Source organism: Procambarus clarkii, chromosome 55 (assembly GCF_040958095.1).
Source record: "Procambarus clarkii isolate CNS0578487 chromosome 55, FALCON_Pclarkii_2.0, whole genome shotgun sequence".
Lineage (NCBI taxonomy): Eukaryota > Metazoa > Arthropoda > Malacostraca > Decapoda > Cambaridae > Procambarus > Procambarus clarkii.
In genome coordinates, this window is record NC_091204.1 from 5,810,157 (window position 1) to 5,833,552 (window position 23,396).

The window sequence follows — 23,396 nt, forward strand, 5'->3', positions numbered from 1 at the left end:
ATCAAACTGCGAATACGTGCAGAGAGCCAGAATTTGGCTCCAAAATATGGCTCAGGCTTCGATATTGGGATGTTTGGGATATTTTGAAAACTGCAGGATGGTTTGGGACAAATGTGACCAAACGCCGCTTTCAGTACTTGGCATATGTTGGGAATAAAAAGTCGTAATATCAAACTGCGAATACATGGAGAGAGCCTGAATTTGGCTTCAAAATATGGCTCCGGCCTCGAAATTGGGGTGTTTGGGATATTTTGAAAACTGCAGGGGACTTTGTGCAAAATGTGACTCATTGCCCCTTTCAGGACTTGGCATATGTTGGGTATAAAATGTCGTAATATCAAACTGCGAATACGTGCAGAGAGCCAGAATTTGGCTCCAAAATATGGCTCAGGCTTCGATATTGGGATGTTTGGGATATTTTGAAAACTGCAGGAAGGTTTGGGACAAATGTGACCAACCGCCACTTTCAGTACTTGGCATATGTTGGTTATAAAAAGTCGTAATATCAAACTGCGAATACGTGCAGAGAGCCTGAATTTGGCTTCAAAATTTGGCTCCGGCCTCGAAATTGGGGTGTTTGGGATATTTTGAAAACTGCAGGGGAGTTTGTGCAAAATGTTACTCATTGCCGCTTTCAGGACTTGGCATATGTTGGGTATAAAAAGTCATAATATCAAACTGCGAATACGTGCAGGGAGACAGAATTTGGCTCCAAAATATGGCTCAGGCCTCGAAATTGGAATATTTGGAATATTTTGAAAACTGCAGGGAGGTCTGGGACAAATGTGACCAAACGCCGCATTCAGTACATGGCATATGTTGGGTATAAAAAAGTCGCAATTTCAAACTGCGAATACGTGCAGAGAGCCAGAATTTGTCTCCAAAATATGGCTCAGGCCTCGAAATTGGGATATTTCGAAAACTGCAGGGGAGTTTGTGCAAAATGTGACTCACTGCCGCTTTCAGGACTTGGCATATGTTGGGTATAAAAAGTCATAATATCAAACTGCGAATACATGTAGAGAGCCAGAATTTGGCTCCAAAATATGGCTCAGGCCTCAATACTGGGATGTTTGGGATATTTTGAAAACTGCAAGGGAGTTTGTGCAAAATGTGACCAAACGGCGCTTTCAGTACTTTGCATATGTTGGGTATAAAAAGTCGTAATATCAATCTGCGAATACGTGCACAGAGCCAGAATTTGGCTCCAAAATATGGCTCAGGCCTCGATATTGGGATGTTTGGGATATTTTGAAAACTGCAGGGAAGTTTGTGCAAAATGTGACCAAACGCCGCTTTCAGTACTTCGCATATGTTGGGTATAAAAAGGTCGTAATTTCAAACTGCGAACATGTGCTGAGAGCCAGAATTTGGCTCCAAAATATGGCTCAGGCCTCGAAATTGGGATGTTTGGGATATTTTGAAAACTGCAGGGGAGTTTATGCAAAATGTGACTCATTGCCGCTTTCAGTACTTGGCATATGTTGGGTATAAAAAGTCGTAATATCAAACTGCGAATACGTGCAGAGAGCCAGAATTTGGCTCCAAAATATAGCTCAGGCCTCGAAATTGGGATATTTGGGATATTTTGAAAACTGCAGGGAGGTTTGGGACAAATGTGACCAAACGCCGCTTTCAGTACTTGGCATATGTTGGGTATAAAAAGACGTAATTTCAAACTGCGAATACGTGCAGAGAGCCAGAATTTGGCTCCTAAATATATCTCAGGCCACGAAATTGGGATGTTTGGGATATTTTGAAAACTACAGGGGGGGTTTGGGACATATGTGACCAAACGCCGCTTTCAGTACTTGGCATATGTTGGGTATGAAAAGTCGTAATTTCAAACTGCGAATACGTGCATATAGCTTGAATTTGGCTCCAAAATATGGCTCAGGCCTCAAAAATGGGATGTTTGGGATATTTTTAAAACTGCAGGGGGGTTTGTGCAAAATGTGACTCATTGCCGCTTTCAGTACTTAGAATATGTTGGGTATAAAAAGTCGTAATTTCAAACTGCGAATACGTGCAGAAAGCCAGAATTTGGCTCCAAAATATGGCTCAGGCTTCGATATTGGGATGTTTGGGATATTTTGAAAACTGCAGGGGGGATTGGGACAAATGTGACCAAACGCCGCTTTCAGCACTTGGCATATTTTGGGTATAAAAAGTCGTAATATCAAACTGCGAATACGTGCCTAGAGCCAGAATTTGGCTCCAAAATATGGCGTCCATTAGGGAGGCTCCGGCCTCCCCCGATGCTGTGAGCCCCTGGATAGCTGCAGTGAGCACACCCTGGCCCAAAAAAGCCAGCTGAATTCAAAGATGAGCTCCAGGCAAGGTGTGGAAAGAAAGTCCAGCCAGGAGCGTTAAAACTGCGCGCCAAGATGGCTGACCTTTCGGGCGGGAATCTCTTCCACAACGAAATCTTTTATTGTAGAGCTGTTGTCAACATACTTTTATCTCAACTTAAGTTTTCGCCACGCATAATTTTTCCTATTTGGAAAATACATTATCATCTTCACTATAAATGACTACTATAGCGTGTCATTTCTGCTCACACTCATCTCGAAATAAAATGATTACAAATACTTCCCAAGACATAAACTGCCTCATCCAGCCCGCCTCTTCCCTCATTCCAAATCCACAAACCCACCAACAATCCTCCAACTTCATGGGAAGGTCAAGCTTCCCATGACCTTGGAGTCATTGGATATGGGTTTGTGGATGACCTGACCTAGCAGTTTATGCCTTTGGGGAGATCTCCCCCTCCTCTGGCATATGCATTAGTGATATATAATGCATATGCCAGCCAGTCCTAGTCAATTCTTAAGATAATTCTCCTATCTCTCAATTTATTCTTTACCTACTCTTCACAGCAAGTCTTTGTCACCCACATTGAACAATATTCTAAGTCTTCACTACCCCAAAACTTGCCTCGCCACCCAGCTTTTACCTTATCATACATCTTTGCTACCCATCATTTGGTTTGTATTAAACATTCAAGGTTAAATGTTTGCCCTTGATCACCTAGCAGCAATTGAGGATACAGATGTAAGCTGATTGGAGAGTCGCGTTCTGAGTGTAAACTAGTAGAACGTAAGTCAAGAAACTGCATATGGCCTATTGTCCTGCACGTGGCACTTCCTATTTATATCCACCTACACTCATTCATATACGTCTAACCTAAGCTTCAACCAATCAAAGATTCCTATGCCTATTATGATCCAGTAATATGGATCCAGTGATCCAGTAGTATGATCCACAATCGATTTGAGAATGGTCCAGGACGGACCGAAACGTCGTTGTCCCTTCACCTTCTAGTGTGTGGTCTGGTCAACATACTTCAGCCACGTTATTGTGACTCGTCGTCTGCACATGATCCAGTAATTTGTTCCACAAATCCACAACCCAGTTACCAAACCAGTATTTACCCAGGTATTTCCTAAATCTGAACTTATCTTCATTTAAAGCCTTATCAATAGCTTCCTTGTTATGCCCATTCATCTACTTGTACACTTCAATCATGTCACGTTAAGGTTTTTCCAACATCTCTTCATACGGAAGCTTTCTAATTTGCGGGATTAACTTTGTCATCCTAAGTGACGTGTTCTAGTGAATTATGTCCATTCTTTAGCATGGCGATCAAAACTGAATGGCATAATCTAAATGGGACCTAAAAACAATACGTTAATAAACCCAGCCGACTTATTGCTAACTCTTCTATAAATAAATCTATGGGAAAGAAAAGCTCTCAGCTTGTTAACAAGAGTGTACAAATCCACAAGGGCCGGGACGAGGATTCAAACCTGCATCCGAGAGCATCCCAGACGCTGCCGTAATCGACTGAGCTACGACATGGTCAAAAGGAGTTGAAACCGAAGTTCTACTGAACTTACTGGATCCTGCAGCCTCTCCGAGGCACAAACCAGTGTTAGTGTAACAAGAATGTGATGTTTTCTACGTCCATCTAGTTCCACCCGCTCCTCCCCAGAACTAGTTGTTAACTTTACCTTGACTCCTCTGATCCAATACTTGTCCACACGTGCCACACTCCTGAAAAAATATTTTTTACATATATTAAGGGCAAGTATAAGTAGTTATCAAAAGAATGCACCAACCCAGTTAGACTATGTAGCACCAGGGTAAGTATAAATAGTTTATTTCAAATACAATCGAGTAGGAAAATACAATTATGAATTTCAAGAACACTGGAACCAATCACTGGAAAGGGTGAAATTGCAATGGAGATTAATTACAGATTGTATCAACAATAGCGAGTAGGCAAGACTGATAAGACTGCAATAGCCTAACGGAATACATTTTTGTCTCTGACTCATGAAGCTATGGTTAAGCATCAATGTTCTTTTAAAGTTACATAGAAACACATTACCTTATTAGGGTTTTCCACTAAAACAAACCTTTAGATAACCTTAGTTAAAAGTACTGTGTATTAATTTATTTAGCTGTGTATTGGCCTAAATTATATAAATAACATGTTTAAAACCTATATGTACAGTATATGGTCACTGAGCACTAAACTAACGTTAGAAGCCTAGTGATTACATTGCCAAAAATGACCATTTACAGGTGAATTCATTTTACATCGCAGAGTAAACAAGATGCAAACAATTAACATCTTCCATCTATTAGATAAACAATTATCTAGTCGTCCCTTCACTTTCTAGTGTGTGGTTTGGTCAACATATTTCAGCCCCCGTTATTGTGACTCCTCGTCTGCAATCATCTTCCCCATTTATCTGCACAATTGCTATCCTGATATGACCACTCCATCGCCCTAGTCGTTAACACTAAACAATCTAAGGCGACTTGTTGCTAAACATTATATGCCACCTTTAGCTTAGCTACAAGACACCGTGTACATATTATGAAACTACCTTTAATGTCATAATGCAGCAGTTTGCGCGCTCAAAATACAGATTGACAAACTCCTCAGGAACCGTAGGGGAACAATTGACAAACCGCCGGCTTCCTGTTGCCGTAGAGGGTACAATGGAGAAATGGTGGCCCTCTGGTAAATTTAAGTCAATATTACCTAGGAGTTATGATGTACCAGCCATTAAACATCTAGGACTCACAGTTAATATGAAAACAATCCTTAAGAATAATTAAACGAATCATTGAGTTAAACGAACAACATTGAATATTGAACTGTACGAGTCTCTTGTGGCCCCATCTGGCCTACTGTGTCCTAATATGGAAACCTCACTTCAAAAACACATCAATGATTTTCCGCTTTGGAGAAAGTTCAAGACAGCAACAACAATCATGCCAGAACTTGTTCAACTGTCACTACCTCGAATCTTTGAAGGACTAACACTATAAATGTTTAAATTGTTATAGATTTTGATAGATTAGCCTATAAATTTTCCTAGAAATTACCTACTTAATATTATCTGTTAGATTAAGGACCTGGCCGAAGTGCTATGCGTACTAGTGGCTTTACAAGAATGTAAACACATAGTGCTATGTACTCCTTGTCACCTGTCCTCTTAAAAATAGCGTCGCTTTTGGCCGTTTACCCGTATGGCCGAATATGGACGTAAATTGAAAATGAAAACAAAATGAAAATAAATTTGGGATTTTTTTTTCAACAACAATAACTTAAGGGTCCTCTGGTAGGTTAGGTGGGCAGGAAATTCTCATAAACTTTCAAAACATTATGAAAAATGTTAATGGAAAGAATCCTCTTCTAAGCTTGCCGAGTAAGCCGGACGACTCACAGAAAACGGTACAGTGCGTCACTTTTGTGAGTCGATTTCATTTCAAATTACGTCCAAATTTGGCCATAGTACCGCGCATACCAGCCAAAAGTGACGTTAGTTTTAAGAGGACGGGTTGATCAGAAACCCAATATAACTTGTAGGTATATAAATAAATAAATAACAGCCGAGGCCTTTGTAATACTGACCAAGTTGGAGGTCATTAATACAGACCACTTCTCTAAAATGTCATATTTGACACAGACAGGCTGGACAACAGCTTCAAGCTCAACAAGCCACAATGTAACACAGAAAATAGGTGTTGTTTCCCCCATAGGATTATTAACCCATGAACCCGCTGAACCACTCAAGTCGTAAATGCCGAGTCATTCCTCTTGTTCACAATATACACACGCCCAATCCTCAATAAAATAAGGGGGGGGGGAGTAGGAAGGCTGACCTTTGACAAGGCGCCGCCGTCTTGTCCCCGTCGAGGCCACTGTAGATGGTGGCCCTTAGGTCAATTCATCATAGGAGCCCTTCTCCTTCCATCATTCTGAATCATGCTCATCGTACTAACCTGCACCCCCTCAATCCCCCCCCCCCCTCCACCATCTTCACACAATCTGTGGCCAACATTTTTCGTTTCATTCAGATTTTCATCAAAATATGTCGAAGATTTCTCTTTGGGTTGTTTTAAGGGGCCTGACAGCCGAGTGGACAGCGCTTCGGATTCGTAATCCTGAGGTTCCGGGTTCGATCCCCGGTGGAGGCTGAAACAAATGGGCACTTTCTTTCACCCTGATGACCCTGTTTACCTATCAGTAAATAAGTACCTGGGAGTTAGACAGCTGCTATGGGCTGCTTCCTGGGGATGTGTAAGAAAAAGAAGGCCTGGTCGAGGACTGGGCCGCGGGGGACGCTAAGCCCCGAAATCATCTGCAGATAACCTTAAGATTGCTGGCTAACTACTGGCATGGCTATTAAGGCCACCACAAGCGCCCTAATGAATTAACTAGCGGGTACACCTATGGCTGCCACCCGACAGTCACCTCTATATTTTGTCTAAATACATATAATATACAAAATAATAACGAATAACAACATGAAGTACACACCCCGAACAATCCTTTCTATATTATGATTGATTAATGATATCTGTAACACATTTATTTTTTGCTCACTGGTAATCAACGTGACCCTTGCCAGGCGGCGGCTGGTCGACAAATGAGCCACACGTTAAGAAGCTGGACTCCCAGACGCGCCACTCACCCTTCACTATAATATCTAAAGTGTCAACCTCTAATACAGTTAAGCATCTGACCACCAGAGGCGCTAATGCTCCCCTATTATTACGCCATCCATATAATGATTGTTCTCATTATTCATTGTTGCAGCAACGTGTAAATACATTCATGTTCTGTAGTGACAGTGTCAGACCTCGAAGGAAGAATTGAAACACCCTTCTGAAGATGTATTATTAAATATGAAAATACTTAAGGAAATTCCTGTTTCAATTCTTCCTTCGTGGTCTGACACTGTCACATTTTCATCACGTGTTAATTGTCGTGATTTACACGAAGATTTTGTAGTGTATATACGACAACTTCAGGAAAGTAATGAGTAGCGGATTTAGTCTAAACAATAATATATGCGTTTTGTTTTTAGTGCCAAATTATCTGGGGAAATATACATTTGGAGATGTAGCTCAATCCTTCCTGTAGCCCAATCTTTCCTATAGCCCAATCCTTCCTGTAGCCCAATCCTTCTTGTAGACCAATCCTTCCTGTAGCCCAATCCTTCCTGTTGCCCAATCCTTCCTTCCAAATCCGATTTGTAATATAATATTATTGGAGGTGTTGTGGTTTCTGTTCTAGGTTCAGGATTGTACCTGGTCCAGGTGTCATCTTATGTCGCGTTTATTTCTTTGTTGCTATATCCATTGTTCACCAACACTTCAGTTAACTTTCAAACTCCCTACTCACGTTGCTCCATTCTGAGCAGTGGGTAAGGGCTCGACGAATATAAGTGTTTAGAACAATGGCTTTGTGTCTTTGGGAGCACTCACTCCTACTGTTTAGGCATAATCCTATGTTTGTAGGCTTAGTATATACGCTACTGCTTAGAGATGCTCCTGTTAAATTGTGTGTTTATTTGTCTACTTATACTGAATCCTTTTAAAGTGTGTCCTTATCTGTCATTTGCATCAAACCTCATCCCTCCCACTTACCTGTTTGGCAGTGAGTTCTCCGGAGGTAAGCGACACATATAAGTTCGATCAGGAAAAACAACAGAGTAGCCAACACCATCCGCAGACTTAGACCCATCAGTGAAGACAGAAACGGAGCGGGAGTGAGAAGAAAAGTGCTCAAGGAAAAGGCGTTTTAGAACCTTAGGAGGGGTAAAAGCTTTAGTGATACGGGTCAAGGATGTACAAAACCGCGGAAGAGGGACTCTCCACGGGGGCAAAGAAGGAACAAAACGAGGAGAAACATTAGAAATACGAACGGAAAGAGAGTCCTGTAGGCGAGATAACCGGACAGAAAGAGGGAGGTGGTGAAGAGGAACAGGAACCGCAGGAGGGGTAAAAGTTAAAGCACGACAGAGGCGAGAGGAAGGATGTTATAAGAACCGCGCAAGATAGCGAAGACAGTAGCGATCACGGCGGTCTTGAAGAGACAGGAAGCCAGTGTCAACGTACAAGCTAAGGACGGGAGTCGAACGATAGACACCAGAACTGAGGCGCAACCCAGTATGGTGCAAAGCATCAAGACAGCGAAGAGTAGAAGGAGAAGCAGTCGAGTAAGCAGGGCAACCATAATCGAGCTTAGACAGGACGAGAGAGGAATGTAAAGCAAGGAGAGTGCGCCTATCTGCCCCCCAAGAAGTATGGAACAAGACACGAAGGAGGGTAAGGGCCTTAGAGCACTCAACACGGAGGAAAGAGATATGGGGAGACCAAGACAAACGAGTGTCAAGGAATAACCCCAAAAGCTTCGCGGAATCTTTGTACTCGAGGGGACGACCATAAAGTGACAAAAGAGGAACGAAGAACGACCCGTTTCCGCGTAAAAGTCATGGCACAAGTCTTAGAAGTAGAGAACTTGAAGCCATGATCGGTGGCCCAAGACGACACGGCATCAATTGCAAGTTGAAGCCGGAGCTGAAGGAGAGGCGAATCATCACCATGACAGCAAAGGGTAAGATCATCGACATAGAGAGCGGTGAGACACACTACCCTGGGGCACACCTTCGTATTGCTGAAAAGAGGGAGAGAGAGCGGTACCAAGGCGCACCCGAAAGGAACGACGAGAGAGGAAGCCGCGGAGAAAGAAAGGGAGACGACCACGAAGTCCAAAAGAATGAAGTTGAGATAGAATATGATACCGCCAAGTGGTGTCGTAAGCCTTCTCCAGGTCAAAAAGGACGGCAACAACGGAGGTCTTCGCAGCAAAAGCTGTACGAATATAGACCTCCAAGTTCACCAGGGCATCTGTCGTGCTGCGGCACTTGCGGAAACCAAATTGAGAACGGGAGAGGTGATGGTGTTCCAGGAACCACATCAGACGAACGTTAACCATACGTTCAAAGAGTTTGCAGACACAACTTGTGAGAGCAATAGGGCGAAAGTCCTTAGGGGAAGTACCCAGAGACCCCGGTTTGCGAACAGGGAGGACAACGGCATCGAGCCAGTCCTCAGGGACTGACGACGACTCCCAGATCCGATTATACAGACTCAGTAAATACTGAGACGTGCACGGAGGGAGATGGCAAAGCATCTCATAATGAATACCATCGGAGCCCGCCGCCGTAGAACCGCAGAGGGCCAGGGCAGAGCGAAGTTCAGAGAGAGAGAGAAGGGATCATTATAGGGAAGCTGAAGACGAGTGCAGAAATCTAAAGGACGAGACTCAGGACAGGTTTACGAAGAAGGAAAGATTGGGGAAGATGAAGACCAGAGCTAACAGAAGAAAAGTGGGAACCCAGTACGGAAGCGACCTGCAACGGGTCCGCCACAGGAGTATCATGGAGGTGAAGGACCGGTGAAACATCGGGAACGAATTTACCCGCTATCTTGCGGATACGCTTCCAGATCTGGGCCAGAGGAGTTTCGGACGTAATTGTCGAGACATAAGATGCCCAACATTCACGTTTAGCCGTACGGATGGCCCTACGGGGTACCGCACTCGCTTTCCGAAAGAAAAGAAAAGAATCGGTCGTCTGCCTATGGCGGTGCCTCTTCCAGGCTGCACGCTTACAGCGGACAGCCCGAGCACAGTCCTCATTCCACCAGGGAACACACTTCTGTGGACCCCGAGAGGAAGAGCGAGGGATAGAGCGGAGGGCAGCGTTGAAGACAGTGTCATGAAAAAGGAGGAGAGCGCGAGAGAGAGGCAGAAGGGAGAGGTCAGAGAGAGCAGCACTGAGGGTAAATAGGGTCCAGTCCGCCTTAGCAAACTGCCACCTAGGGAAAGAGAGGGAAGGGCGAAAAGAGAAAAAGGAAACAAGGATGGGGAAATGATCACTTCCATGGAGGTCATCAAGAACCTGCCACGTGAAATCTAAGTAAAGAGAAGAAGAGCAGAGAGAAAGATCAAGACAAGAAAGGGTGCGAGTCCGAGAGTCCAAATGAGTGGGCTCACCAGAATTCAGAAGAGACAGGGAAGAAGAGAGGAGAAACGGCTCAAGAAGGCGACCCCGGGTATTCGTCAGAACGTCACCCCAAAGAGAATGGCGACAATTGAAGTCACCCAGCAGGAGCACAGGCTCCGGCAAGGAGTCTAGGAGGTGTTTCAAATCAAGAAGAGAAAGCAGGACACTCGGGGGGAGATAAATGGAACAAACTGTGTACCATTTCCCCACAAAGATACGAGCATCAGAACAATGGAGAGGCAAAGGAAAAAGTAAAGGAACAACGGGAACATCAGCACGAATCAAGAGAGCAGAAGAATTAGAAGCCCCCGCAACGGCTGGGGGGGGGGGAAGGAATAGCCACGAAAACGACCAGGACGAGCACCAAGCATCGGCTCCTGGAGACAGACACAAAGGGGCGAAAACCGCGAAATCAGAAGTTGGAGTTCGAGGAAATTGGCGTAATAACCTCGAACGTTCCATTGAAGAATGGACAACGACGAGAAGAGAAAGGACAAAAACAGAGAACAAGGAAGAAACAAAGACGAAAGAGCAACAGAGCACGTTAAAGAATATCAGGGTCGGGATCAGGGTCAGCAAAGTCAGGGTTAGGGGGCATGGGTAAACTGAGCAAAGACGGAGGGAAGGAAACGGGAGAACAGACCAGAGGTGGGCGGGCGGGGTCCGGAGGAGGAGGAAGAGGAGGAGACAACGGAGAGGAGCAGTTAAGGACAGCAGCAGGAAGAGGAGGGGTAGAAAGAGGGGAGCGCACCTCAGCAAGAGCAGCTACCGAAAGGGAAGCAGGGGCCAAAGAAACCTCCATAGCAGGAACAGGGGGCGCAACCACCGAAACAGGAGGGGAAGGAGCAACAGAGCCAGAAGTAGGGGCCAAGGAAGAAAGTGAAGCCTTCTTACCTGCCGGGGAGGAGGAAGGAGAGGAGCCAGGCTTACGCTTCTGACTTAAAGAGACAGGTGTTCCAGCAACTACGTACCGGGCAACGGATTCCAGTGTCTCAACAGGAGAAGCTGAACGAGAGCACACATTACGGCTGTTAGGAGAGCGATGGACATCCGCCTGCGCCGACAGGCGGTGGGGAGAGCCAATAGATGGAGGAAGAGGATGGGAAGGAGGATCGGAGGGAGACGAGGAAGAAGACACAGGAGACATGACAGACTGGGTAGAAAGAAGGGGAACCCCAGACAGAGGACCAGGAGGGGGACCCTTTTGGACAGAACACAAAGGGACAGAGGAGGGGGCAGTGGGCGTATCAGGGTCCAAGGCCCGAAAACGATTGTGTGTCTGAGGAAGGAGGGAAGGACGAGGAGAGGAAGAGCGCAACACGCGAGCATAAGGCGGGAGCCGGCGAACCTGGCGCCTCGCCTCGGGAAAAGATAAACGCTCCCGGTGCTTCAGGTTGAGGACGACTGCCTCGAGCTTGTAATGGACACACGCACGGGAGAAGGTAGGATAGGCCTCACCGCAATTGAGGCAACGAGCTTGAAGAGAAGTGCACTCCGACTTAGAGTGACCTTCGCTACCACACAAAGGACAGAGAGAGACAGTCCCGGAGCAGCGGAGGGCACCATGCCCAAACCTCCAGCACTTGTTATAGAGCCGAGGAGAAGGAATATACTCCTGGACAGAGCACCTGGCACCAGCAAGAATGACAGAGGGCGGAAGGTTCCTACCATCAAAGGTGATCTTCACAACGCGAAGGGGTTGACGGCGACGACCACGAGAGGGACGAGTAAACGAGTCAACCTGGAGGACAGAATGCCCCTGGGCATCAAGGATATGCCGAATATCATCGTGGCAATCCTGCAGATTCCGAACACCGGTTGCAACATGGGGTGAGGGGAGAATAGTGCCAACACTGGCATTCATCTGAACGTTCTTGGAGATCCGAACAGGGATCTCGCCAAGGCAAGATAAGGCAGCCAAGCGGGAAGCCGCATCCTGAGAAGGAGCAGCAACGACATGTGTACCGAGACGAGTGGGGTTGAAAGTAACAGACGCATCCACGGAATCTACAAGATGCCGATGGAGGGAGAAAACGTCAGGAGGCGCAGAATCAAGAGGGAGGAGATCAAAGTATTTGGCCGATGAAGCAGGACCAAACAAGGCCTGATACGCATCAGCACGGGGAGGAATCAAGCGAATGCGGTTGGGGCGCGAACGGCGTTGAGAACCCCTAGAGAGAGAGGGGTCAAAAGGCGCAGTAGTCACAACGAGAGACTTGGCCACACCAGGGGACGAAGTGGTCACCACCGGGGGCTGGAGGCTCGACCCAACCACAGAGGAGGGAGGGGAGCTGGGGGAAGAAGTCAGGACGGTCAAAGGAGGAGCAAGGTCGGGGCCCAACGCAGCGGGAGCTACAGAGCCTGGTCTTCCAATACAGGCCGACTCGGGGGCTTGGTCGCCCACCCAACGAGCCCGAGAGGGTACAACGGAAACATTCAACGACATAGAAACGACGAGAAAATTTCATTCACGAATGTGCCCCCATACCCACCATGGAGCCACAATTAGAGGCAGGACACCCAACAGGAAGCTATCGCCGATCATGCTGGGGCCTCCTAGGGGTGCGTCGTGAGTATACGCCCCAAAAACGCCACCTTAAGAACCGTCAGTCCGTCGAGATCGGGTTCAGTGACGAAAGGGGAATTGACAATAAAAGGTTCCCCTCGCTCGAGACGTCGGGTACAACAGTTCTGCGGGTGCAAGAGTGTGCCTCCCCAAGCACCCGGGCGTCAAAATAGAAGAAGTCCAAAGAAATAATCCAAAACAAGCAAAAGGTCGGCCGGAAACGACAAGAAGATAGGAGAAGAAGGGGGAGAAAAACGAAACATAAGGAAAAGGAAAAGTGATCTGGCACAATTAGAGAAGACAGCAGCAGGAGTGCAAGGACAGAAAAGGACAAAAGACTGCCCCATGGAGCATCACACTCCGGCAGCCGCCCACCAAGCCCCCTCACGACGCCAACGGGCCGGACGGGGAGGGGGTGGGTATAAAAAAGTCGCAATTTCAAACTGCGAATACGTACAGAGAGCCAGAATTTGGTACCAAAATATGGCTCAGGCCGCGAAATTGGGATATTTGGGATATTTCGAAAACTACAGGGGAGTTTGTGCAAAATGTGACTCACTGCTGCTTTCAGGACTTGGCATATGTTGGGAATAAAAAGTCGGAATTTCAAACTGCGAATACGTGCAGAGAGCCAGAATTTGGCTGCAAAATATGGCTCAGGCCTCGAAATTGTGATGTTTGGGATATTTTGAAAACTGCAGGGGGGATTGGGACAAATGTGTCCAAACACCGCTTTCAGTACTTGGCATATGTTGGGTATAAAAAAGTAGCAATTTCAAACTGCGAATACGTACAGAGAGCCAGAATTTGGCACCAAAATATGGCTCAGGCCTCGAAATTGGGATATTTGGGATATTTCGAGAACTGCAGGGGAGTTTGTGCAAAATGTGACTCACTGCCGCTTTCAGGACTTGGCATATGTTGGGTATAAAAAGTAGTAATATCAAACTGCGAAAAAGTGCATAGAGCCAGAATTTGGCTCCAAAATATGGTTCAGGCCTCGAAATTGGGAAGTTTGGGATATCTTGAAAACTGCAGGGGAGTTTGAAAAAAATGTGACTCACTGCCGCTTTCAGGAATTGGCATATGTTCGGTGTAAAAAGTAGTAATTTCAAACTGCATATACGTGCAGAGAGCCAGAATTTAGCTCCAAAATATGGTTCAGGCCTCGAAATAGGGATAATTGGGATATTTCAAAAACATCAGGAGAGTTTGTGCAAAATGTCACTCACTGCCGCTTTCAGTATTTGGCATATGTTGGGTATAAAAAGTCGTAATATCAAACTGCGAATACGTGCAGAGAGCCAGAATATGGCTCCAAAATATGGCTCAGGCCTCGAAATTGGGATGTTTGTGATATTTTGAAAACTGCAGGGATGTTTGGGACAATGTGACCAAACGCCGCTTTCAGTACTTCGCATATATTGGGTATAAAAAAGTCGTAATTTCTAACTGCGAATATGTGCAGAGAGCCAGAATTTGGCTCCAAAACATGGTTCCGGCCTCGAAATAGGGATGTTTGTGATATTTTGAAAACTGCAGGGATGTTTGAGACAAATGTGACCAAACGCTGCTTTAAGTACTTCGCATATATTGGGTATAAAAAAGTCGCAATTTCTAACTGCGAATACGTGCAGAGAGCCAGAATTTGGCTCCAAAATATTGTTCAGGCCTCGAAATTGAGACGTTTAGGATATTTTGAAAACTGCAGGGAGGTTTGGGACAAATGTGACCAAACGCCGCTTTCAGTACTTGGCATATGTTGGGTATAAAAAGTCGTAATTTCAAACTGCGAATACTTGCAGAGTGCCAGAATTTGGATCCAAAATATGGCTCAGGCATCGAAATTGGGATATTTGGGATATTTTGAAAACTGCAGGGAGGTTTGGGACAAATGTGACCAAACGCCGCTTTCAGTACTTGACATATGTTGCGTATAAAAAAGTCGCAATTTCAAACCGCGAAAACGTGCAGAGAGCCAGAATTTGGCTCCAAAATATGGCTCAGGCCTCGAAATTGGCTCCAAAATACGGCTCAGGCCTCGAAATTGGGATATTTGGGATATTTCGAAAACTGCAGGGAAGTTTGTGCAAAATGTGACTTACTGCCACTTTTAGGATTTGGCATATGTTGGGTATAAAAAGTCGTAATTTCAAACTGCGAATACGTGCAGAGAGCCAGAATTTGGCTCCAAAATATGGCTCAGGCCTCGATATTGGGATGTTTGGGATATTTTGAAAACTGCAGGGAGGTTTGGGGCAAATGTGACCAAACGCTGCTTTCAGTACTTCGCATATGTTGGGTATAAAAAAGTCGTAATTTCAAAATGCGAATACGTGCAGAGAGCCAAAATTTGGCTAAAAAATATGGCTCAGGCCTCGAAATTGGGATGTTTTTGATATTTCGAAAACTGCAGGGGAGTTTGTGCAAAATGTGACTCACTGCCGCTTTCAGGACTTGGCGTATGTTGGGTATACAAATTCGTAATATCAAACTGCGAATACGTCCAGAGAGCCAGAATTTGACAAATCCACAAGGGCCGGGACAAGGATTCGAACCTACATCCGAGAGCATCCCAGACGCTGCCGTAATTGACTGAGCTACGACATGGTCAAAAGGAGTTGAAACCGAAGTTCTACTGAACTTACTGGATCCTGCAGCCTCTCCGAGGCACAAACCAGTGTTAGTGTAACAAGAATGTGAAGTTTTCTACGTCCATCTAGTTCCACCCACTCCACCCCAGAACTAGTTGTTAAATAAGTACTTTACCTTGACTCCTCTGATCCAATACTTGTCCACACGTGCCACACTCCTTAATAAATATTTTTTACATATATTAAGGGCAAGTATAAGTAAGTAATTATCAAAAGAAGGCACCAAACCGGGAAGTCTATGTAGCACCAGGGTAAGTATAAACAGTTTATTTCAATTACAATCGAGTAGCAAAATATAATTATGAATTTCAAGAACACTGGAACCAATCACTGATAAAGGTGAAATTGCAATAGAGATTAATTACAGATTGTATCAACAATAGCGAGTAGGCAAGACTGATAAGACTGCAATAGCTTAACGGAATACATTTTTGTCTTGGAACCATGAGGCTATGGATAAGCATCAATGTTCTTTTAAAGTTACATAGAAACACATTACCTTATTACGGTCTTCCACTAAAACAAACCTTTAGCTAACCTTAGTTAAAAGTACTGTGTATTATTAATTATATAGCTACCTATTGGCCTAAATTATATAAATAACATGTTTAAAATCTCTCAAGTACAGTATATGGTCTCTGAGCACTAAACGTTAGAAGCCTAGTGATTACATTGTCAAAAATGACCATTTACAGGTGAATTCATTTTACATCGCCTAGGAGTTATGATGTACCAGCTATTAAACATCTGGGACTCACAGTTAATATGAAAACAATCCTTAAGAATAGTTAAACGAATCTTTGACTTAAACGAACAACATTGAATATTCAACTGTACGAGTCTCTGTTGTGGCCCCATCTGGCCTACTGTATCCTAATATGGAAACCTCACTTCAAAAACACATCAATGATTTTCCGCTTTGGAGAAAGTTCAAGACAGCAACAACAATCATGCCAGAACTTGTTCAACTGTCACTACCCCGAATCTTTGAAGGACTAACACTATATATGTTTAAATTGTTATAGATTTTGATAGATTAGCCTATAAATTTTAGTAGATATTACCTACTTAATATTATCTGTTAGATTAAGGACCTGGCCGAAGTGCTATGCGTACTAGTGGCTTTACAAGAATGTAAACAAATAGTGCTATGTACTCCTTGTCACCTGTCCTCTTAAAAATAGCGTCGCTTTTGGCCGTTTACCCGTATGACCGGATATGGACGTAATTTGAAAATGAAAACAAAATGAAAATTAATTTGGGATTTTTTTTTCAACAACAATAAGTTAAGGGTCCTCTGGTAGGTTAGGTGGGCAGGAAATTCTCATAAAGTTTCAAAACATTATGAAAAATGTTAATGGAAAGAATCCTCTTCTAAGCTTGCCGAGTAAGCCGGACGACTCAAACAGAAAACGGAACAGTGCCTCACTTTTGTGAGTCGATTTCATTTCAAATTTTGTTCAAATTTGGCCATAGTTCTGCGCATACCAGCCAAAAAAGACGTTATTTTTAAGAGGACAGGTTGATCAGAAACCCAATATAACTTGTAGGTATATAAATAAATAAATAACAGCCGAGGCCTTTGTAATACTGACCAAGTTGGAGGTCATTAATACAGACCACTTCTCTAAAATGCCATATTTGACACAGACAGGCTGGACAACAGCTTCAAGCTCAACAAGCCACAATGTAACACAGAAAATAGATGTGTTGTTTCCCCCATAGGATTATTAACCCATGAACCCGCTTAACCACTCAAGTCGTAAATGCCGAGTCATTCGTCTTGTTCACAATATACACAAGACCAATCTCAATAAAATAAGGGGGGGGGAGTAGGAAGGCTGACCTTTGACAAGGCGCCGCCGTCTTTTCCCCGTCGAGGCCACTGTAGATGGTGGCCCTTAGGTCAATTCATCATAGGAGCCCTTCTCCTTCCATCATTCTGAATCATGCTCATCATACTAACCTGCACCCCCTCAATCCCCCCTCCCCCCTCCACCATCTTCACACAATCTGTGGCCAACATTTTTCGTTTCATTCAGATTTTCATCAAAATATGTCGAAGATTTCTCTTTGGGTTGTTTTAAGGGGCCTGACAGCCGAGTGGACAGCGCTTCGGATTCGTAATCCTGAGGTTCCGGGTTCGATCCCTGGTGGAGGCTGAAACAAATGGGCACTTTATTTTACCCTGATGACCCTGTTTACCTATCAGTAAATAAGTACCTGGGAGTTAGACAGCTGCTATGGGCTGCTTCCTGGGGATGTGTAAGAAAAAGAAGGCCTGGTCGAGGACCGGGCCGCGGGGGACGCTAAGCCCCGAAATCATCTCAAGATAACTTTAAGATTGCTGGCTAACTACTGGCATGGCTATTAAGGCCACCACATGCGCCCTAATGACTTAACTAGCGGGTACACCTATGGCTGCCACCTGAGTCACCTCTATATTTTGTCTAAATACATATAATATACAAAATAATAACGAATAACAACATGAAGTACACACCCCGAACAATCCTTTCTATATTATGAATGATTAATGATATCTGTAACACATTTATTTTTTGCTCACTGGTAATCAACGTGACCCTTGCCAGGCGGCGGCTGGTCGACAAATGAGCCACACGTTAAGAAGCGGGACTCCCAGACGCGCCACTCACCCTTACTTCACTATAATATCTAAAGTGTCAACCTCTAATACAGTTAAGCATCTAACCACCAGAGGCGCTAATGTTCCCCTATTATTACGCCATCCATATAATGATTGTTCTCATTATTCATTGTTGCAACAACGTGTAAATACATCATTCATGTTGTGTAGTGACAGAACATGAATGTATTAGGCCGCTGGTCACAAAGTCCCAGCTGACGTTGTGCCTATTTTCACTCCTTTTCGTTATTGTATTTGGTTGTATTTACTTCTGCTCAAAGTGTTAATCCCGTTTCTCTACCGAGTTATAGTCCAGCATTATTTTGAGCATACGTTGTTTTGCAATTTATAATTATTTATAATTAATTATAGTTATAATTGGTTTATAATTTTATTATTTACACCATTTATTTACGATTATTCGTATTAATATAATTTATTACATTGTTAGGCTTTTTTCCAACGACGTCGTCCCAGCCGGTGTTGTTCCTGCAGAGGATGGGCCAGCTGGTGGCTCGGCCGAAGCTGTTGCAGCGGGCGCCCTCACAGACTCAGCTAATTTCAGCAGACGAGGTTACAGCTGCTAACGCCCCAGTTCCATGTTAGGCTTCCCGGCAGCCGATGCTTCAGTCATGAAGCTCCAGCTGAAGCGTTCCACCCGACGTTGCGCCCATCAATTTATCACTCTTTTCAGTTTTTGTAACTCTCGCTTTCCCAGTTTCATGAATTGTTCCCGTTATTCTCTAAGACAGTTATATTCCAGTCTTTAGCCTAAATTGTCTTGCAGCTGGCCTTCTACTTACCACTAAGGTCTTCCCTGGTGGCCAGTTGCCGCTGTTTTCCTCCCTTTATCAGATGTTGATGCTCCAGCTGTCGAAGTCCAGCTGCAGGTGCCCAGCTCCGATGTTCCAGCCGCGGACGGCAGGATTTTGCAGTTCAACATTCGGCAACGGTCGTTAAGTTAATCCATTATTTTGCACAATTTTGACTATTGGTGTTTGTGTTATACACGCTACGTTAATGTGGGTTTAAGGTCCAGGTACTACCCACGTGCAAAATTCTTTAACTTATAAAACCCGTGCTTATTGTATTTGAGTTATTAACTAAGCCAGCTAGGTTGTGCTAGTTGCCGTGTCACAGGCCTCTTGCTTCAGTTTCCCTGGCTTCGCATTTTCCACTAGCTTACTCACTTTATTCCCGCTCAGGATGCTTTGTCTTGTTGCATGTTTACTTTTACTGTGTTTACAGTATGTTTGTTTAACTTTTGCTTTGCCTTAAGTTATTAAGTAAAGTCAGTTAGGATGTGCTAGTCGCGGTGTTACGGGCCCTTGTCTCCTGCTTTAAGTTTCTGGCCCTGCATTTATGTTTAGTTTCCTCTGTAAATTATTACTGTTATTACGGGTAGCCCTTGCGGCATATTTGTTGTTTCTCCTTGTTACGTTATGTGGTTTATCATTTAAGGCCTAAATGTTTACATTTACCCTGTCACAGTTTAATTCTTCAATTGATGCCCTCCCAACACCAGCTGCAGGTTTTACTTCCCGGTGGAAATTTATGCTTGTTCGCTCGACTTTGTTTAAGTTGTTAGGTAAGGCCAGTTAGGCTGAGCGAGTTGCCACTCGCCGTCTCAGTTATCTCTACCTTAAGCTTTGACGCCCTGGCGTCGTGCGGTACGCCGTTTTGATGATTTATGATTTATATTATTTGTGAACAATTTTAAAATATATCTTATGATTGCTAGACTTTCAGTTATGAGTTGTATTACTTCCGCAATTTATAGCATTGCTTACGCCTCATGCAAAAAAAAAAAAAAAAAAAAATATTTTTGGACTCGCAATTACGATTTGTATTTAACACGTCAAATTTTTCCCGCAATTTACACTTTGCTTAAGTTTCTCGTTTAATTTGTTATATTAAGGGACTTTCAATTAGGATTTGTATTAATCTATTGCTTTGCCTCTGCGCCATTAAGTTAATTTCAGCTAGGGTACGCTAGTTGCAAATATTCTAAATATTGTGCGTTATATTTGACCACCCATTCTTCATCGTTTCGGCAGTACATTAAGATACATTTGGAATGCTACAGAGAAGTTTAGCGTGGCCTCGCACACGGTGTCATGCAAACTGGCCATTCGGCCTTCCATACGGCAAGCATAAGCCAGTCAGTTAGCATGATGTCGGCCAGCATGTTGTTGGTCAGCAGTCAGCCAGCATGTTGTTGGTCAGCAGTCAGCCAGCATGCTGTTGGCCATACGGTCGCTAACGTTCTTTGGCCATCCGGCCTTCTGGGCTAATTTACTCTTCTTGTTCCTTCGCCATTGTTGTTTCTTACTACGTAATAGTATTCTATTTAATTTAACCTCATCTATCATTAGGTTAGGGGCCCTTGCCTCCTTGCCTTCCCCTGTGCTCTGCCCGCTTGGCGCACAACGTCGGCTTCTTATGTTCCCTTTTTTTGCAGCCACGACCAGCCGGAACCCCCCCCCCCTCCTCACCCTACTGCGGCGAGGAAGAGAACGCGAGCCGGATATTCCTCTTATCACCGTTACAACGCGCCCCGTGCCTGCCTCCTGGAGTACCTGCCCTGCATCGGGTTCTCAGTCCCAGCAACTAGTCTTGGAGGGACTAACGGGAGATTTTCACCCATACTCTAGTGTTACTAGGCAACGCAGCGGCGCCGAGATGCAGCCGCCCAGGGCCTACGTTAATACTATTATCTTCCCTTATTTGCTGGGCTATATTGTAGTATTAATATTATTCCATATCGTTACTGTCATTCCAGTATTATTTTATTAAGAATACAAATTGTTATTATGGTTTGGCGTTGCTTTCTTAATTTCTTCTATTCTGCGGCACTTGCCGTCATCGGTTATTTACGATATTACATTGTATTCTTACATTGTACGGCTATTTACGACATTGTATTCTTAATATTATCCTTATTACAGTTACTGGATGCCAGATCCCTGCCGTCGATTTCACTTTGCTCCTGTTCTAAAAGATGTAGCCGAAGTTCACGGCGTACTAGCTGCGGCTCGCAGACGCTCATTGACAACACAAGACTACACTCAGCGGCCACTTAAGGCAGACTCCTTGGCTTCTATTCAGCCCTATCACCCGTCTGGAGGCAGAGATGGGATGGAGACCAAGGGCAATGTTCCCCGCTCACATTCTTCATCCGCTTAGGACACAAGCATGTTATAGATTTGGCTTTAAGAATTGGTTCTTATTCCATTTTATTGTTTATGTATATATTGCTTTGTTGTATATACCCGTTCTTGGTATATGTATTGTTTATATTATCAAGATTTATAGTGTTTCGTATTATCCCTGTTTATATATAGTTGCTTTGTGCTTCCTCGCTGTTCTACTGGCTTTCTCCCACCTTTGCTCCTAGCAAAGGTACTTCCCCCTTCCGTTTACTGGAAGATTCTTAGAATTGTTAGCCCCTTCATTGCTACAGTATAGTTATTCGGAAAACTCTTATTCATCCAGGATTGTTTAATTAAGGAATCTCTTAATTCCTGCTGCTGGGCCCCCTCCCCCCCGTTTTTTCGTCTCCGTATTGATTCAGCTAGGGTTTCCCTCTCGTCTGTGCTCTTGCCTGTCACGATAACACTGCATGCCACTTCTGCCCACCCTTACTGCCTTATATCTTTCAGCCCGGGGGAGGTGATCTACGCGACAAAAAGTCGACGCACGCTCCGACTGGACCAGGTATCGTTTACATGGTCAGGAATCAACACTCTTCGGATCCTACAAGCACAGCGCGGGACGCACGCATACCCTAGCCCAGCGAGCGCCCCCCCCCCTCCCGACAAGTTCTACCTGGCCCGTGCCCCAGTGAACAGGCAAGACTTCTACAGGGCGCTTAATTCGCGCCGCCCTGCAGAGCTAGGCTCGCCTCCAGCCGACCACGCCCTCTTACCTTTAGAGTTGGCCGGGCCACTCAGCTCTCTTGACGGGCTCGCCAACGGAGTTAATGGCGGGTTCAGCAACCAGCTGGAACCCCAGCTGACTACGTCCGAGACGTTGTTGCTCTGCCACTCTGAGGCCTCCTTGCGACCAGCGGGCCTCGCCCTTCGGGGGGGGGGGGGGGGGTCCGGCCAGCTGGCCTGCGGTGGGGGTGCAGCGCCGGTCCCCAAGTGTCCCGCTGTCCGCAGCTAATCCTTTGCCCAGTCTAGGTGCTAGTAAGAGTCAGGAAACACTTCTCCTTATTCCTTGGCGGCCGGCCTCACGCCCTGGGAAAAACTTCTCCCATTTGTCATATCAGTTTTCCAAGTCACTAGGTATTTTCTGCCCGCCTGTTAATTCTAGGATTTCCCATTATGTCTTGGTCGGGCACCGTTAAGTGTTATGTCTATACACATTATTTCCTCTTTGTGTCCTGACTGTTATACCTAGTTCTAATTACATTTCATCTGCCATTAGGTTTCTGCAGAACGTGTTTGCCATGTCACTTGGCTATGCTTACTCTTACTTACTACGGGGGTACATTTTAAGTTAATTATTAGTCCTCAGACATGGACATGTTACATTTGTTAATTCCTACTTATATTATTTACATGTTCTGCAGAATTTAATTTACTAATAAATTTAAGCCCCAAACGGCCTGTGTCTTCTTCCCACTGGTCAGAAAAATGTATTCTCACAAACCCAATGTACCTTCTTGTATATATATAAATAAATAAATAAAATAAACAAGCAAATGATAGAGGAATAATTTAGGCCAAGGGTCAGCGGCAGGGAACACATCCGGCAGACGGACAGGAGCAACAGCTGAGCCGACGTCAGCAGCTGGTCATGGTCCCCCAGTGTCCATGCTCGGGTGGACCACCACCGGCCGGGCCAACGCCGGCATAACACAATGGGTAAGCAGTAACCAAAACTGGTTAAAGGAGCGTATTTGCATATTTGATTAATAACCACAACGATTGAATAAGATAACAAACAAATTTAAATAAATAGAATAAAGAGCGTTGAATTGCAGTAAGTATGCAGCAACAAATTGCTGAGGGTAATTGACTCATAAAATCAAGTCCAAGAATAAACTAAAGCCAGAGGCTTGCACAATGCTAAATTGAGGAATAAATTGAAAGTCTTAATACACGTCATGACTGAAAGACTAAGAATATAACAAGTTATTTAAGTAA